The sequence below is a fragment of the Lepidochelys olivacea genome (genome assembly GCF_965140295.1).
Source record: "Lepidochelys olivacea isolate rLepOli2 genome assembly, chromosome: 8".
Classification (NCBI taxonomy): domain Eukaryota; kingdom Metazoa; phylum Chordata; order Testudines; family Cheloniidae; genus Lepidochelys; species Lepidochelys olivacea.
Window position 1 is genome coordinate 75,890,631 of NC_140418.1, and position 19,711 is coordinate 75,910,341.

General features: G+C 41.5%; 1 protein-coding gene across 7 annotated transcripts in view; it reads left to right on the top strand.

Annotated features, from left to right (window-relative positions):
• The first annotated feature begins 2,986 nt into the window (after nt 1-2,986).
• Nucleotides 2,987-19,711, top strand: part of ZNF644 (zinc finger protein 644) — a 77,396-nt gene continuing 60,671 nt past the window's right edge. For 5 of the 7 annotated variants that reach the window (XM_084637171.1, XM_084637168.1, XM_084637172.1 and 2 more), the window contains exon 1: nt 2,987-3,043. The gene's annotated coding sequence lies outside the window, so the exon portion shown is untranslated. Of the gene's footprint in view, nt 3,044-3,185; nt 3,300-3,542; nt 3,610-19,711 lie in introns of those variants that run through there. The other 2 variants (XM_084637169.1, XM_084637170.1) reach the window with 2 other exon arrangements.

Below are 19,711 nucleotides of genomic sequence, written 5' to 3' on the forward strand. Positions count from 1 at the left end.
CATTAACCTGAGGATAAGAGAGGAACTCTCCAGCCACAGTGCTAAGTGTCTCCCTCATTGTTTGTGCGGGCAGCAATCCCCAAACCTGCCCATAGCTCTCCACCAGTGAAGGCCAAAAATGTTGGATGAAATCTGCAACAACTACCAGAGCTCTCCAAGTGTCGCATATCGCATGGATTTTTGATGAGAAACTCCCTCATACAACACCCTGTAGCCTACAGGAAGGTGTATTGAACTACATGAGAAGAATCCATGCACTACTACTAGCTCTTTTATTAACAGTTCTTAATATTTCTGTGTATTTATCAACCCTTCTTAAACAAGGCCTACCTCCACCCCCAACCTTCATGAAGACTATCATTTGCTCATTCTGCTGCGATACAGGACTGTCACTGTAAGCACCTCTAGGCATGAGAACCCAGATTTTTAACATGACAAGCCTACATCTCAATCATTTACTACATTGCCTTTTGATGAACTAGCTCTGACTTTATGCTTGTCTAACTCATGCTAACACAGTGGATCTTTCTGGCAGGTAGGCCACAGAGAGAGCTTTCTGGGTCTGCTATTGTACTGAGCTTGGTCCTTTAGCTCAAGTGGTTGTAGCTTATTCTTTGATATTCCAAGTTCAGTCTCTGCACATGACTTAAAAATAGGCATTTCTATTGATTTAATCCTTTCTCTCTTCCCGGAGCGAGGAGTACAGTATTGCCAAACTGAAACATTTAAAAATTCTGACTCAGGGCTTGTTAAAATTAAGAGATCTAAAATCATGAGATTTACCAAATCAACCAAACCAAAAAAAAAACCAAACAAGGTTCTGCATTCTTTTTATTTGCTTCCTTTTTTTTCCCTTGTGGTCTGGAAGGTATACTCAGACTACATTTTCAAGGTTTTTCTTTTACAAACATGAAGGCTAGTAACTTATTTAAAAAAGAATGCAATCATGTAATAACTAGTGGCCATGAGCTGAGGCTTTAAGAAAAACACCAAATATCATTATACTTGTGATAAATTTGTGAGAGTTTGCAATACTGAGAACCCAGAAATATTAATACCAAACATTCTAGTTTACAAATAACTGTGTAGCAGTGACAAAGTGTGTTGTGTTTTCCCTCAATAGGCTGATTTTCCTGAAGTATAACTATCTTTTCCCCAGGTGTTGCTTCTGTATCTAGAGCTATAGGGGTTTGTGCTATACAGCTGAAAGTTATGGGATCATACCTGGCAACTGATCCTGGGGGTAATATGTGTGAGCAAATGTGATGACCTTCAAATAGTTGTTGACATGATTTTATATTGCAAAATAATATATTTAGAGATGATTGTGGCTGTTGTGTTAATATTTGTGTTGTATTTTTAGTGGCTAGATTTTGGTTAGTTGGAGCTGTCCCTCTAAGAATAGGGTGGAACACACATTATAGGAAATATTTGAAGAAGATGGAGGGTAGTGTGTGTGAGATGTTTGTTACTTGTGTGTGCAGCTGGTGGAAGAGCTGTTTTGTATAAGTACACAAAACTGCCAGAATTTAGCAGAGGGCTGGGTGCCTCAGGCAACTGCAGGCCTCCAGTTTGAATTCAGCCTAGCTCAGTAGAGATTAAAAGTTGTCCCCATATGAAATGAGTTTGTGTCTTAGTTCCTATTTCACAAATCCCCTTTCCCTAGCAGGTCAGGAGCTTGGTGGGCTATGGAGACTGAACTGTCTGTCCCCCTTTAAGAGGAAGTTCTGTTCAGAGCTGGGCTGAGGCAGACTGGCGGAGCTATGCTTCCCTGCTGCCACCCTGTAAATGAACACAGAGCTTAATCCACTGGGGCTACACAAGCATGAAGTAAACACAGTATTTGTTGAAGCTGGAGTTTACTTATATGCAATTTAGTTCATTCACTAATTTGCTTAAATTGTCATCCATGGACAGGCATGCTGGGGGTGCAGCAATACCCCCGGCTTAAGTGGTTATCATCATATACAGGGTTTACAGTTTTGCTCAATGGCTTTCAGCAACCCTACTATACAAATTGTTCCAATACCACTGCCCAGGGAGCTGTACAAAACTTGGCAGCTCTCACAAAGAGCTAGGGTGACCATACTTTCCAAAGGGAAAATGGGACACAGTGCGGGGCTTTGTGCCCTCTTTTTCTCCTGCCTCCCTCCCCCCTCCCCCAAGGGATTGGCCTCAGGCACTTGCTGGACCCCTCCCATGAGCCTGTTGCTAGTCTTGGACCCTGTTGGCCCCCTGCGTGCTGAAACTCTCCCCCCTACGTGTGGTTGGCATCTCTGCTTGCTCCCCACACTGTCCTCTGCACCCCACTTTTTTGACAAAAGTTTGTTCTTGCCAACTGAAGTTGGCAAGAGCAAATAGGACAAATACCCACTTTTGCCAATAAAAGTCAGGATGGCCGGGACAGGACTTACTAAAACAGCCTACCTTGGCCAAAATGGGACATATGATCATCCAAGAAAGAGCCAAAATGAAGGACACAAAAAAATCACTCAAGCAGGAAACAAACTGCTGAGGGCCTGAGCCCTGTGGGTAACTCTTGTTCCAACCTTGCTGTCTCAACCTATATGGCTGAAGGAACTCTTTCACCTCTATAAGTGAGAGAACGCCATGGGATGATGAAGTGCAGGTAACTCCAGCCCCCAAGGGACGCTAGCCCTGTATAAGAAGTACTCTTGAAAGGGCTAGTCAGCCTGTGGGGGAGGGTTGCCAACCCTCCAGGATTAATTAAAGATAATGTCATGTGATGAAACTTCCAGGAATTTGTCCAACCAAAATTGGTAACCCCCACCCCAACTGCAAGCCTGGGGAGTGTGGAATTGTGTGCGTCCCACCGACACCTCAGCCAAACAAGGGTGCCTTTCGCCCGATGCCTCTGGGACGCTGGGGCTCTACGACGTGCTGAAGCGGGAAAGTTAAACGCATGCGTGTTTCTTCACCAGAGGGCCGTGTGTGTTACTGGGGGGGGCGGGGAGTTGCGCGATGACGTCATGACTCTGAGCGTGGGACGTAACCGCGGTGTGACGCACACCCTGGCGAGCCCGTGAGTTTCTCGATATGGATTTTTTTTCCCGGCGCTGACAGTGGGGGAGGGGAGGGTGGTTCTCTGAAGGAGGGGGCGCGCGGGGAAAGGGTGGACCGCGCGTGCGGGGGGGGGGGGACGACGACCCGAGTGGGGGCGAACCGACTGCCCTAGCGGCTCGGGGGCGTCCCCTCCATCCTGCCGCATCAGGGAACATGGCCGCCGCCGTCGCCGAGCTGGTGCGGCAAAGGGACTCGGCCCCGGCTGCCCCCGCAGGGTAGGTGGGCAGGCGGGGAGGCGAAGCGGGGGAGGCGGCGCTGCGGCCGGGCTGAGCGGGCTCCCCCGGAGCCCCGCGCGGGCAGGCGGGTGGCTTCCGCGCTGACCCGGCCCGGCCGGACACAAAGGGCTGCGCTGAGGAGGGTTTTGTTCGGTCACATGAAGCAGCGCAGCCAGTGAGCGAGGAGCTGGGAGGGGGAGCGGGGCCGCCGCCATTGCCAGGCGCTGAGGAGCTGGGGGAGCCCGGCGTCGCCTCAGGGGCGCGGGATTGCCGGCCGGCAGAGCTGGAGGCTGGGGCGCGGGGAGGAGAGGTAAAGCCCCGATACAGCGGTGCCCAGGCCCCCGCCGGCTGGCGGCTTGCTGCTGCTGCCCGCTGGGGCGTCCACACGGAGACTGGGATAGGAGGATGCAGAAGTTGCAGGGCAGCCGGGGTCACTCTGGGGATGTCTGGCAGGCCCGATGTCCCTGGGTGTGGAAATCAGCGTGGTGGGCTCTGCCGGGTACGGTGCCCACCTCTCGGCACAGTAGTGGAGTGGGGCTTGCCACACACGGTGCCCAGCTGGGTGCGTGGTCATGGTGGCAGAGAATGGCGTCCCCACTTGGGTGTGGTGTTACTCTGTTCCGACATTTGTCCCGTTCGCATGAAGCTGGGAGGTCAGCAAAACGTATGTCATTGTTACTGAAGCTGGCAAGTCTGTGGCCCATTGTGGAGTCTGAGAAGTCTGTGCTATGAATATGGTGGTGTCATCACTGTCTCCTGGGCACATGCTTCACAATATGCAGATGACTTACCAAAAGTTAGTAGTTCAGGTGTTAAAATAGTATTTGTGGGCTCAGATTACATTTGAAGTTGAAGCCCTTTTGTCATTGTGCCACTTGTTCAAAATCCCCAAATAAGCTTTCTTTCTTTGAATGCCTTATAGGTTTTTCATGTCTTTTGAAAAGGCATGCATTGTGGCTCTGGACTGACAAGACATGCCATTAATAAAAACGTGCCCAAATAGGTTCCCATTGGCATTGCACAAAAATAACACTTTAAGCAAAATCTCATTTGCAATATTGAAAAGTGATACTCTGATTTTCTAGCAGTTAATTTAATTATGAAGGCTGCATCATGGAATTTAGTAGTTAGAAGCATATTAGAAACCGTATGCACCCAACCAAGGCAACCATTTTATCTTGGGTAGCTTAATGAGGACCTGAGCTACGAGAGCAACACTTGAATAGTTGTGTTTCTCAAACTCCATGATGGGATTATAACTGTATGTAGCTTTATATCAGGAATTCTACATAATATTTTTTCCATTAAAAGTAGGTTCTAAATTACTTGTTTGGTTCAAGATGTGAAATAATTTTAAACAGAAGAATCTTACTACACTAAGATGAGTAAGATGCTTCAAGACTTCCACAATTTAATTTAACCCTTCTGCATAAAATTCTTCACTACCAGGATTACATGATGCAGCTGATTTTGAAGACTGCAGGAGTGGAGTGATTAGACAGAGAAAATAAATCCTGAAAAGCTGCTAACGGATCACTTAGATGCAGAGAGAATGCAGCAATTCCCTTACTGGAGAAGAGTTTAAGCAGAGTGCATGGAGGAGCAGTGCAGTGTGACAATCCTATTACACTGATTTATAATCAGAGCTGTTGTTGCAGACCTGTCAATAAGATAGCCAAGTGATGTGGTGTAGAAATATTCGTGAATTATAACCAGAATTTGCAATCAGCTTCAGAATATTAATTTATGTATTATTTCCACAGCCATCCCAGTAAAGCTTTTAAAACTGGATGTTTGTCTTGCGTCAAAAAGTGACATTCTGTTTTTCAAATAAACATGTATGAGAGAAGGGATGGAAAAATAAATTGGTCACTAATTTCACAAAATTTTTTTCTTGTAATGGCAATAACTAAAGGAAAGCCAGAATACTGTGTCTGTATACTCCTTTCATACATTTTAATATAAAAACTCTGCATTTCAGTGCTTTTCCTCTGATTTCAGTGCAACATCTTCCCCTCTCCTCCTCCTTTCCAAATTCTCCCCAGAATATGCAAGATCTATAAATCGTTAGATTCTGTAGTGCTAAATGCTATCTACAAAACAATACAAAATACTTGTACGGTTTTTGAGTTAGCAATGTTTTCTTGCAGTGTTATCTTGAAACCTGTCTCTGCTGTTTCCATTTAGCTGACCTGGGTAGTCAGAAGAGAAGATGATGATAACTTTGAGCATCCTACATGTCTTCTCCAGCAACGTAACAGTTGACTGGAACTTGTGTTAGAGTGGTAGCGTCAGCAGTTGAATAAACAGGATATTGAACAATGGTAGTAATATTTTCCATTTTGAAATAACTGCATTCTGAATTTATTTATGGCTATTTCGAGAATTTAAGGGATGACTGCATTTTATCATCAAGAAGATTTGTGTATATGGCTGTATGTATAAACTGAATGTACTAATGCATATGCATTTTTGCTTCAAGTTCCTCAAAATCGCCTCTGGAAAACACACACTTTGAAAAAATACTAAAGTGATGGACAGTATTAATTATACAGTTATTGACCCGTAGGTTTTTAATTTTGAGCACCGATAGGCTTACTTATAGACTTGCAAAAGCTGTTTAAGTTTAAAATGGGGGGGGGGGGGAGTATGGGGTGGTTACATAATTCCCATTGCAGTTTCATGAAGAAATCATTTTCACAATTCGTTGGACTCAGTGAAACTACTTGGACCTCTGATTCAGTAGCCAGATGGGAGTTGCTGTTGATTATGGCACAACTAGAGTATATGGACTCTGTGGAACTCAAACCTTTCCCCCTCCCCATTGTTAGTTTTTAAAGAAGAAAACTGGTCTTCAACAATAAGCACAATGAGTAGTGCTCTTTCTAAGATTTTTGCTGCCTGGTATCTCAAGGTAGTGTATCCAGTATTAACTTTGTGTTTTTAAAGAGCTAAATGAAATTGAATATAAGGCAGTTTGCTTTGTAGTCTACGGTAAAAATACAGTACTATTGGTTCTTTTTCAAAGGCATGAAACTTTGAAAAAGTGTAGGCTTTGTCTAAATAAGGAAGTTTTGACTGGTTTAGCTTAAATTGATTTTTTTTAAAAACTGATTTAAATTGACTCAAACCTCTGTGTGGTCATTTACTTCAGTTTAAGAGCTGCTTATTTTGATTTAGCATAAATAGGTTTATCAATTTAAAATCATAATAAGCTAGTTTTATACCAGAATAAGTGTTCCCATCATTTTCCACCACTTTAACTATAAATTGGTTTTAAATCACATTTTTCATTAAGCCCGTACAGTTTTCTCTTGTAGGCATGTCCTAGTTATAGAAAAGTACTTCAGGTTATTGGCCAAGTATGCAAAACTTTGGGTGGATAATTAAAATTGTACAGAAATATGATGTTTTGCATATAAGCTGTTTCTCAGATGGATGCTACTAAACTAGGTAGTCCCAAAAATAAACTTGAAAGGATGTCAAATCACATGGAGTATCCTTGGAGGAATGCCTTTTCCCCATTAAAAAAAAAAAATAATAAAAGCAGGGTGGGGAGAGAGAAAGCATCCTTTTTCATGTGCTTTTTTGCTTGAACAGGCTGTTCCCCTTAAAATTCAAAACTTCTGAATGTTTTCTGTTCCATTTGTGTGTGTACTACTTGTATTATTCATAGGTCATAGAAATATGCCTCCTGTCTTTGCTGTGCAAGGGCAATGACATAGTTAATATAGTTTCCTTCACCTCTTTAAAATTCCATGAATTAGACCATAGCTACGGTAATACTTTCTGTGCAAGATTTGATTAGTTTCTGAGATGACAGCTACCTGCCAGTGGTGGACTTGGAGTTAGTGAGGCCCTATGCAGTTTCATTTTCAGAGGGCCCCCCCTTGTGACCCAGCCAAGAAAACATTCTCTCATCTCCCCTGCCCCATTTTTCATTCTTTTTCTCTTCATCCTCCTCCTATATTATAAGTAATGGGAAGTAAATGAAAATAAAGTGAGGTACCTTGATTGGGATGGGGTTGGGGTGCAGGAGGGGCTGCAGGGGATGTGCTCTGGGAGGAAGTTTGGGTGCTGGGTGTGGGCTCTGGGCTGGGGCAGGGGAGGTTGGAGTGTAGGGGGAGGGGTGCAACTCTGGGAGGAAGTTTGGGTGTGGGGTGCAGGCTCTGGGCTGGGGGTTGGGTGCAGGAGGGGGGCAGCGCTTACCTCAGGTGGCCTGGCTCCCAAAGTGACTGGCACACACACCCCTCTGGCAGCGGCTCCTAGGTGGGGGAGGCAACGGGATCTCTGTGTGCTGCTGCCTGCAGGCACCGACCCCACAGTTCCCATTGGCCGCAGTTCCCAGACAAAGAGAGCTGTGGAGTCGGCACTTGGGGCAGGGGCAGCACACAGACACCTACACCCCCAAGGGGCCGCAGGGATATGCCAGCTGCTTCCGGGAGCAAAGCAGTGTGGAGGGAGGGAGGCAGGGAGCCGCCTTAGCCCTGCTGCTGGCATGTCTCTGTGCCCCTTGTGGGGAGGGGGCAGCGGTACAGTGCGGAGCCGCCTCCCTCCTCCCTGCCAGGGGCATGCAGAGATGTGCCAACCGCCAGCCGCTTCCAGGAGGGCCATGGGGCCACCGGCCACAGCATGCAAGCAGCCTGCCTGCCTGCCTGAGCCCTGCTGCACCACCGGCCGTGACTCAGGGGCAGGTTGTTAGATATTTGTCCTGCATTTTGGGGGCCCTCCTGTCGTTGAGGGCCCCGTGCCTCTGCATGGTTTGTTTCATGGTAAATCCTCTCCTGCTGCATGCCAAGAAAAGGCACTGATCAGTGACTTTGGATAGACTTTAATATAAGATTTCCAGATTGTTGACAGGAGTGTGTATTCTTTAGGAAGAGTAATGTTACTTGTTCAGTTTATAGTAGTCATCCTAGATCTTGGTATTAGTAGTGTTTTTCTCAGAATTGGACAATACTCAAATGTAAATAGTCGTTCTTTGAATATTTTGATTTATATTATTATTGATTATATTTTGATTCCTTGATTTGTATTATTTGAAGTGTAAGACAAATGATTAGTTGTGTGCACTTTGGCTGGTTAACAGTATACAGCAGCTGTTGTGATGAATAAGCACAGTTTATTATTGCCACTTAGGCTCTAGGGGGAAGAAACTGGCTTAACAGTGAGTATGCATTTTTGTTTTCTTCTACACCCAATGTTAACTAGCTTATTTAATGTTTCTTAGTGAACTTGATAATATTTAAAACTCCCTTTTAAACGAACATAAGCATGATGCTAATATTTATGGAATGGGGGTTAGTACTTCAGAAATGACTAAATTCACCAGCTCCATCTGAAAATGTTAGCTCTAAGGATTATTTATACTTTTTGATTTTGAGCAGTTTTAGCAGTTACTCATATGTAATTGACCAAATGAATGATGATAGGATGTTTAGTCTTTCAGCGTTTCTTGAAATTCGTACACAGTCAAGGCAATGTTAATATTAGGTTTAAATCAGTATGAGGTTCAGATTGGTTGGAAAACTGTTCCCAGAGAAAGAAAAGGAGTACTTGTGGCACCTTAGAGACTAACAAATTTATTTGAGCGTAAGCTTTCGTGAGCTACAGCTCACTTCATCGGATGCATGCAGTGGAAAATACAGTGGAAAAAATTACCCAATTGTTTCATGTTCTCTGTCTATATAAATCTCCCCACTGTATTTTCCACTGCATGCATCCGATGAAGTGAACTGTAGCTCACGAAAGCTTATGCTCAAATACATTTGTTAGTCTCTAAGGTGCCATAAGTACTCCTTTTCTTTTTGCGGATACAGACTAACATGGCTGCTGCTCTGAAACCTGTTCCCAGAGAGTAGTTATTAGTGGTTCACAGTCATGCTGGAAGGGAATAACGAGTGGGGTCCCGCAGGGATCAGTTCTGGGTCCAGTTCTGTTCAATATCTTCATCAGTGATTTAGATAATGGCATAGAGAGTACACTTAAAAGTTTGTGGATGATACCAAGCTGGGAGGGGTTGTCAGTGCTTTGAAGGACAGGATTATAATTCAAAATGATCTGGGCAAACTGGAGAAATGGTCTGCAGTAAATAGGATGAATTCAATAAGGACAAATGCAAAGTATCCTACTTAGGAAGGAACAAGCAGTCGCATGCATACAAAATGGGAAATGACTCCCTTGGAAGGAGTACTGTGGAAAGGGATCTGGGGGTCATAGTGAAACACAAGCTAAATGTGAGTCAACAGTGTAACACTGTTGCAAAAAAAGAAAGCATTATTCTGGGATGTATTAGAGGAGTGTTATAAGCAAGACATGAGAAGTAATTCTTCCGCTCTACTCCGCGCTGATTAGGTTCAACTGGAGTATTGTGTCCGGTTCTGGGCTCCACATTTCAGGAAAGATGTGGACAAATTGGAGAAAGTCCAAAGAAGAGCAACAAAAATTATTAAAGGTCGAGAAAATATGACCCATGAAGGAAGATTGAAAAAATTGGGTTTGTTTAGTCTGGAAAAGAGAAGACTAAGAAGGGCCATAACAGTTTTCAAGTATATAAAAGGTTGTCACAAGGAGGAGGAAGAAAAATTGTTCTTTATAACCTCTGAGGAGAGCACAAGAAGCAATGGGCTTAAAATGCAGCAAGGGAGGTTTAGATTGGACATTAGGAAAAACTTCCTAACTGTCAGGGTGGTTAAGCACTGAATTGCTTGCGGAGGTTCTGGAATCTCCATCATTGGAAATTTTTAAGAGCAGCTTAGGCAAACACCTGTCAGGTGTGGTCTGATAATACTTAGTCCTGCCATGAGTGCAGGGGACTGAACTAGATCCTTTCCAGTCCTATGATTGCTAGAACTTCTAGTATAGTGTCAGTGTATGGATGACTACTTCCAAGGTGCCTAAAATAACTAACTAGCGACATGTCTACGACTTTGTAAAAGTTTAAATTTTCTAAAAGTGGAATTGCAGTTCTTTAAATGTAGTCTTGCCGTTCAAATTTGCATCCTTACTCTGTTTTAATAAGGAAAGTAAAATGATGTAAACTGACTTTATAAACTAATACTGCTGTCAAATTATTTTGAGGAACACTTATTTTTATAACTCATTTCAACTACCACTATTTAGTTCATTTATATGAAGCCACTACTGGATAATGTTACAGGACTTCCAAATGCAAAAGAAATCAAGCAAATAGGATATTAATCAGAAAGCCTTGTGGGAGGACGAGTTAGAATTGCTGCTTTTCAGCTGTCGTACAGTCACTGATGACAGAAGTCAGGATTATCCCAGCTTTTCTGTAGGAGCACCCATTTTGTGGATCAGTAATTGGCAGTTCTACATGGTAATACCTCACTTTACAGTTCTATGGTTCTCTGAACACAAAGGGCAAAACGAGGTGTAAATTCTGTAGCTTTCATTGGCTGTGTAGGTGTTTCTTAAGTAATGTCCTCTGCTGTACATTTGGATTATTAAACTTTTATACGTTAAAAATGGAAGAAAAATTAGGTATTCCTTAACAAAGCCAATCTGTATAAAATTAAAATAATTAATTTTTTGTGCTAAACTGAAGAGATCATCCTTATGTTGTCCGGTGAAAAGTTTAGCTACTTTGTGTTGTCCAGCTCCTGGGAAGGGAGGATGCTGGGATTTCTACCTAGGAACTGTCCAAAGCACACTGCGCTCCTACCCAACAACTTGAGGTGCCAGGAAGGCTGGGCTGACCCTTTTGGGGGCTCCATCTTTTGTGTTAGCTTCTGAATAGAGAGTGTCTGTTAAAATTTAAGTTCTGTCTGCTGTAGCTCTTGGAAGGGAATGGTAACAGACCAATCTTGTTAATTGTACTTTGTGGCATTTCAGAATGTATAGACACAGTTGTATAGACCCTTGTGTAGACACAGTTCCTACAGCTGGACCTCTTTATACCACCATATCAATGAAACTTTGTCCTAATATTACTAAGACCAGTTCTGGGCATAGTGGGAAATTTTTAGAAAATTTTCCTAATGTAGATCAGGTCTGTGTCCTCACACGAAAATGCTTCAGGTATTGTATAAACATTGCCAGTACTGGTCTGAGTGCAAAAGCACAACAACAACAACAAAAGAGATATCATCTCCCCCTCTGTGCTGATGCCCTGCACCTTGGTGCATTGAATCTGTGGATGGCAGCAATGGTTACTGCAGTTTATTTCTTCCCAATTCTATCCCACATTTGTGTGTGTACTTTGTCCTCCTGATCTTTGCTGTACTTGATTAGAGCTCTGAAAAATTGCGGAACCCAATAAGACAGATTTAGTACACTTTATAAGAACATTGCACTGAAGCTGACAAATTCTAAACTTGTTTTGAAAACTTTGTCCTGTCTTTTGTGCAATGAAAAACAAGTCACCAGATAGATGGCATTTTTAGAAAGAGCAGTTGGCAAGAGATTGATATTGTACTCTCACCACTTTCCTGAAGTAGAAGAAGGAAAGAAGGTGTTGGTGAATTAGCCCAGGTTAGTTATAAAGAATGGGTGGGTTGGAGATGGAGAATCATAGAAATACAGGACCTGAAGGGACCTGATGAGGTCATCACTAGTCAATCCTGCCTCAGTGTAGGGGAGTGAAGTATACTTAGACAATCCCTGAAAGGTGTTCATCTAACCTGTTCCTAGAAACCTCAAATGACAGGGATTCAACAACCTCCCTAGGTAACCTGTTGTAGTGCTTAACTATCCTTATAGTTAGGAAAAACTTTTTGATATCTAATTTGAATCTTCTTGCTGCAAACTAAGCCAATTACTTCTAGTCCTACCCTTGGTGGACCTAGAGAACAGTTTATAGCAATTATTTATCTATTTGAAAGACTGTTATCGTGTCCTCTCTTGAGTGTTCTCTAAAAATGCCCAGTTTTTTCAGCCTTTCCTCATGTCATATTTTCTAAACCTCTTACCATTTTTGTTGCTTTCCTCTGGATCTCCAAGTTGTTCACATCCTTCCTAAAGTGTGGTGCCCAAAAATAGGACACAGTACTGCAGCTGAGGCATCACCAGTGCTGAACAGAGCAGAACAGTCATTTCCCATATCTTACATCTGATATTCCTGTTAATACATCAGCCTTCTTTGTCACAGCATCTCAGTGTTGACTCTTTCAAACTGTGATCCGCTATAACCTGGATCCTTTTCTGCAGTGCTGCTTCCCAGCTAGTTTACTTCTTGTCTTAATTACTATAATTTCAGAGCAGTTCTCCAATTTATCAAGATGATCCTGAATTCTAATCCCATCCTCTAGAGTGCTTGCAACCCCTCCCAGCTAGGTGCCATCTGAAAATTTTATAATCATACTCTCCATTCCATCATCCAAATCATTAATGAAAATAATGAATTGGTACCGGACCTAGGACAGACCCCTTAAGAAACCCCACTTGATATGTGCTCCTAGTTTGACTGAACTATTGAAAACTAGTCAGTACGGTCTTTCAGTGAGTTATTCACCCACTTTACTAAGCTTCATTTAGACCATATTCCATAGGAATGGATATAACAGTAGTTGGGGATATCTTGTGTATTTAAAAATTAAATCAAACTTAAGAACTAACTGTGTCAAAGCAGCAAGACAGTTGGTGATCGTTCCATGTTTTTCTGTGTATAATCAAATAAGACAGTGCCAGTCATCATCCTGACAGTTTTGACTGTGTAGTATCCTTTCCACAACTTTCGTCTGTCTGTTGGCTTTTTAAAATTTATTAGATAGTAAATGCTTTGGGACAGGATTGTCTTCCTGTATGTCTGTACAAAGCCTAGGATGTATTGGACACTATAGCACTGTAAATACTGTGGGGTGGGATTGGCAGACTTCTCAGGGAGCTGCCTTAGCAGTAGTTCCAATGAGCCAGATCCCAGCGGGAGAAAAGAAGGAACATGATTTACATCCTAAGCAGAGTTAGCCATCCCTTCCTCCAAAAAGGCCTTACATTTAAACTTTCCAGGAGGTAATATTTACCCATTGGTTTTCCTTTGATTGCCTGGTCAATTCACTGTGGGTTCCACTGCTACAGAGATAGCACAGGCAACTCGGGGAAACTTGATGGGCTAGAGAGAACCTTCCGGACTGTGTCCTGGACAAGTGCCAACACGTGAATCCTAGGAAGAAAATGCAGTTAAAGAAATAGCGTTCACCTACAAAATAAAAATTTGTCTTTCTTAGCGCAGCCACTCAGCTATAGTTTTCTGGAAGGTTATCGCTGCTTTCCACCATTGCACTAGCAGCAGTGTGCATCAACATGCACGCAGAGATCTGCACAAGGGGCAGAATCAATAATGGAAACAACTTGGAAACACCATCTGAGCTCTAGTAGAACTGAAGTGTCACAATATTTACAAAAATGCCATACAGATACTTAAGTACATTCATAGATTTTTAAGGCCAGAAGAGACCATTACAATCATATAATCTGTCCACCTGTATAACATAGGCCACCAAATTTCACCCAGTAATTCCTGCTTAAAGCCCGAATCTTTGGTTTGTTTATTGTTAGATCTGTCACCTGGGCATAGTACCAAGAAGAGGTTTGCAGTCCAAATCCTGCATGGTCAGTCTCTGGAGCTTGAGTAATGGGCCTGGAGGGAGCCTTACTCAGCCCTCTGCAGCCAGAAAGAGGGGCCCTGCAGCTTGCTTTCTTTGTTGGCAGTGATCAAATTTAATTGGCCCCTAATGGACTAATAACCTACAAGTCAAAAGGGGTTGTTATCTCAGTCTGATCCTCCAAGAAGGAAAGTGGCTGCAACCTTCCATAATTGGCGTACTGTTGATTCTTTTTAGATCTGACTGATGTGGGGGAGATTGAGAAGGCTGATTCCACTTGTGTGTCACCTTAGCTCTGCCCTAGAATTAGGAGGTTTTAAAAGTTTGAGGGTCCTGGGGGAAGCAGCGTTGAAGTTACCAATGAATCTTCCTAAAGAGATTAAGCCACAGTGAACTAGTATGCTTTAATTTATGCATATTAACTTCACACTGTTAATTTGTCTTAACTCTTGAATATAAATAAAACTGAAATGATTATTCTAGGTATAGTCTAATATGTTCATTTCTGAGCACTTCATATTAGAAAGAAACTAGAGAGAATTTGGACAAGTGCAACAAAGTTGACCAAGCGATTAGAAGGATTGATGTGTGAAGAAGTATTAAGACACTGTATAGCTCAACTGAAGAATTGATAAACTGTTTAAACATTGTTTCAGCTAAATTGGTTTTGGCATGGTTTAGTTGGTAAGTTCAGCTGTTAAAACCTTGTTTTAAAAATAGTTCTGGGCTCTAAAATGGTCTTTAACATTGGATGGCCAAACTGATGAAAAGTTGGCCAAGTAGAACATTATTTATACATTGTATGTTAACTTGCTTTTAAGCCCAGTGCAGATAGACCTGGAAGAACTTTAAAAGTAGTCTGCCAGTGTTGTGGGCACCTCAAGTTGAGCTTTTTCAAAATGACAGTGATGGAACAAGGTTCTAAGCTAATCTAGGAGAAAATTGAAATAGCTTTGAGAGGAGCTGTTTCAAAAATGTTTCCTTGTTGCCTTAGACCAGGCTGTGTTTGAAAATTTGAGCAAACTTTTCTTTATGGTGAGGGTCTTTCCTTCCCGTTTGTTTTTTGGTATTGTTCCAGGTCAGATTTTCAGAGTTTCTTGCAACAAATTCAAGGAACCAGCAAATTAAATTGAAACAACATATGCTCATATCTTCATGTTTTTCAATTCATACAGCTTCATTAGCCTTAATTCTTTTTCTTAAAGTAGATTGTGTCATCCAAGGAATCTAGTAAAGAAAAATGCTTGATGTTAAGGAACAGCTTAATTGGGAGGGTACTGAGAAATCAAAGTGGTGCTATGAAGCACAAGCACTTGTCAGTGACATTCTTTGCTCAAATTTAGCTTCCCTTGAATGTCATCTGGGGACAGCACTACTCATTCAAAGATACTTACCTCTCTTCTTTTTCTCTCTAGAGTCTTGTCCTTTATCCTCTGACACAGACACAAAGCCTGGTGGTAAACTTAAGGATGCACACCTGGGAGCAATACTAACTAATAGAGTTGAGAAAGACACTTTGATGTCAGCTTCTTTTCTAAATATTGTCAGTCTTCAAAAAATTTTCAGGTGGCATACTAGTACCCTGGCTGTACCTTTGTTTATAATATTCTTAAATCAGAAAAAGATTTAAAGAAGCTGGCCTGTCCTCCTAATGTCACTTCTTTGACTTATTCAAGGAGATTTGGTTTCAGCTGGTTTTATGAATTTGGTGAAGAAGCCAGACTTATCAAATCCCTAAACATTCCTTGAGTTTTTCTGTATTCTTCCTTCACCAGACTTATAGATAACAATTGTAGGATTTCATTGGCTCTGCAGAAGGTGTTTGAGCTTAAATAAATGGGAAATGTAAAAGTATTCAGAACTATTTCTGGTTTCAGATTGACAAAGTAACCCACTCTAAAATACATTCCAGATACTGTTGGAATGTGTTTTGGAGTCTTTACATCCCTAAAATGTTTAAACAGGAAGGATTAATTTGCTGAAGCATTCTCTGAGTATTCTGTATCAGATATGGTACTTCTGGACCCTACCCAGAAACTAATACAGAAAATTCTTTCCTGAGTATCTGGCTGTGAATCTTGTCCCTATGCTCAGGGTTTAGCTGATCGCCATATTTGGGGTCAGGAAGGAATTTTCCTCCAGGGCAGATTGGAAGAGGCCCTGAAGGTTTTTTGTCTTCCTCTGTAGCATGGGGTACGGGTCACTTGCTGGAGGATTCTCTGCTCCTTGAATCTTTAAACCGCGATTTGAGGACTTGAATAGCTCAGACATAGGTGAGAGGTTTTTCGCAGGAGTGGGTGGGTGAGGTTCTGTGGCCTGCATTGTGCAGGAGATCGGACTAGATGATCATAATGGTCCCTTCTGACCTTGGTATCTATGAATCTATAATATGGAGCGCTACGTTTACCCTTGAAAATCCTAACTTGTAGTGCTATTACACTAACAAACTAACAGACAAACTTAGGGCTACAAAAGTCCCAGGTGAAAATACCGAGGTGGCAACTTCAGGGCCAGCAGATGATCTAAACACATTCATAGCCATCATGTTCAGCTGTTCTGAGGCTGTTTTCATTATCTTTGCTCTTCAGAACTTTTCTTCTTTTGCCTTCTAATCCATCATTGGGTAGTTTGCCTCTGACCCGTCCCCACCCTGTACTCCATTCCTCATCTGGATTCTGTCTGGACAAGGAGCAGTGTTTCCTCTTTTGTTGGAAAGGAGCTGTCTGCTGTTCCTATCCCGAAAGGGAAGCCATTCAGATTTTTTACTAAAAAGATGGGTGCTTTCCCTTCTTTCTGCCAGTCAGTGTGTTTGCTATATTAGTGCTCCCATGAACTCCCCTGTTTTATGGGTCCTGGTGTGTCCTGCAAGGATTGGGTTCACTTTAGGGGTACAGACTGTGGAGATTTCATATAATGTCTCTGCATAAATTACTTGGAACTGTCATCTGATTGGCCTTTTTAGTCAATTTTTAAAGCTTAGGTGGTCAAAAGCCTCACTGACAAGGTGAGTGTTGCCCTTTCTCTTAATCTGAGTGCTCATTTTGGTTTGTTTCAAAAGGATTCTTGGTTCTGGTCCATTTGGCACAGGTTACATAAGCTATATACTGATAGGACAAGGTACTCTCACCAGACAGTGGAATATTTTCTACCTAAATAATTCTTCATCTGGAATCAGTTTCCCTCCAGTTAAAAATCTGGCATTGTGGTCTGTATTCTGAAGTTAATTGGGTTATTCTGGGAACAGCTAAAATGAAGTGCAAAATATATGATTTTCCCCATCTGTTCTGGATTTTCGTCAATCTTAGCTAAAGCAGATTTGAAACATTCTTCTAGCAGAGTTCTTTTGGTGTCTGTTGCTATCTCCCCTTAATCCAATAGGTGACAAGCTTCTCTTCGCTTAGCCACTAATCCCCCCACCCCTCATTGCCTTCTGGTAATATACCTTAGCCAGAAATATGTGGAAGTTTGTCTCTTGTCTATCCTATCTCAATGATGTTTTTCTTTGAAACATCCTGTGTAAATTTCACATAATGGGATATTATCATGCATAAATTGGAAGAGGGATATCAATTTCCTCACCAAAACCTAGCTAATATATAAATATCTGTAACTTGGAAAAATGCAGCTGTATATACAGGGAAGGAAAAAATATTAGAAACAAATACTTGATAGTGGGAAGAAACCTGGGAAGCAGTAATTCTGAAAGAGACCTATAGGTAGTGGAAAGCAAGCTGGACAGCATGAGCTTGCAGTGTAAGCTGGCAGCTCGCACAATCATACCTGGAATATTATGTTAATTTGACATCCAGAACTAAACATAATGATACTGGCAAGGTTGAGAGAGTTAATTTGTTGTTCCACATTATCATGTGGCTGGAGGGATTAATTTGAATAAAAATTAAAAGAGCTAAATACTTATAGCTTGTCTAAGTGATGACTAAGCAAAAGGGGATTTGAAGGGAACAGTGCCTACAAATACTTGAAAGGTGTAAACAGTAAAGAGGGAGAAGAATTAATTAGTCTGCGATCTTCCAATGAACTCTCCCCAGAAAGACCTCTTCCCCACGTGGAGCACACTAATGTCAAAGAGACACTATGGGCAGAGGGATCTGCCTCTATGAAGCTCACTGCAGGAGTGAGAAACTTTCACTATTATGTAGTAGTGTGCAATATAACTATGAATTAGGAGGAAATTAAGAGAATGAGAAAATCTACCTGATGGTCAAATGTATAGGCAGTAGAATAAATTTCCAAAGGAAGTGGTAAAAGCTCCTTTTTTCAGCACTTTTAAACTATTCTGGACAAAACACTAGAAAATGTACTACATAAAACCATCCTTTATTTACAAGGAGATGGACAAAATGATCTAGTGTAAGGGTTCCCAAATGTTTACAGAAGGTCCACATTTTAATAGAACAAATGTCTCATGGATCATCTATTTGCAGTCTCACATAGTGAGTACAGCAATGACTTATATAGGAAAGTAGTAGTAGGAACGTCTTAAATATGTCTTTAGTTTATCTTGATGCAAGTTAGTGGATCCAGGATCTTGTGACCAGTCACTTCTCTGTGGCTTTCTATGGTCTCTTGCATGTCTAGTTCTATCATACTTCATCCTGTTTGTTATTCCTTGTTAATGACTAGGTCAGAAGCTTGAATCTGAGTTCTTGTCTTTATTTGACATTTCTTTTTAGACAATGAGACAATATAGTCATGTAGGTAGTCTTTACATGGGAAAGTTGCATTGGTTTAACATAAATTATTTTTTAAACCAATATAGTTAAACTAGTACAAATCTTGTTCAGATGATATTGTACTGGTTTATGTGCAGATTTTGTACAGGTATAATTATTTTGGTTAGGGATTTAATTTTATACCAGTAACAACCCCTAGTGTGGATGCAGTTATATTGATATAAAGAAAAAGGAGTACTTGTGGCACCTTAGAGACTAACCAATTTATTTGAGCATGAGCTTGCTCATGAACATGCTCAAATAAATTGGTTAGTCTCTAAGGTGCCACAAGTACTCCTTTTCTTTTTGCGAATACAGACTAACACGGCTGTTACTCTGAAATTGATATAAAGATGCCTTATATTGGGAAAGCTTATTCCCCTTCCCATATGGAAATAAGCTATAACAGCATAAGCTTTTTTTGTTCCGCTGTAAATGCATCTATAATGGCATGGGATTGTACTGTTTAACTGTATCAGTATACTGAGTGGTATAACTTCTGTGTGCAGACAAGACTTTATTTTAATTTGAGTGGCTTATTTCAGTTTAAGTTAAACTGAAACAAGTGTCCATACAGGCTACAGCACTGGTTAACTGTACCTTGGGATATACTGGTATAACTTTACTGTGTAGAGGAGGCTTTACAAGTAAATAACATAGTCTTCATTGAGTTGGATTGCTTGGCTGGCAGAATTATTTGTAAGTGAAACAGAGGACACAGTATTATATTGAAAAGTCAGAAAAGCACCTTGAGATGAGCAAGACTGACATGCATAGCACACACTGAAAAAGTGGTGAAGAGAGCTTGTCTTTGAAACTTCACTAGAAACCAAGTTGAACTTTGAAGGTAAGACTAGGGTAAAATATAGAACTTAAACCTGTGTAAAAGAAAGCTCCTAAGGATGTTGAATTAAATGTTTATTGCACTTGTTTTTAAGTGTGTGTTTTACGTAACTTTGATCAAATAAGACCAACTGATCCTTCTGATTTACTGTTCTTCACCTTTTTTTTTTTTTTGCTGGGGGCTAACATCTTCATTTCAAAAATTACCTGCAAAAGGGGGAAAAATGGGCTTGTAACTTTTTTACCTCTTTGTGATATATAAAAAAGATACGAA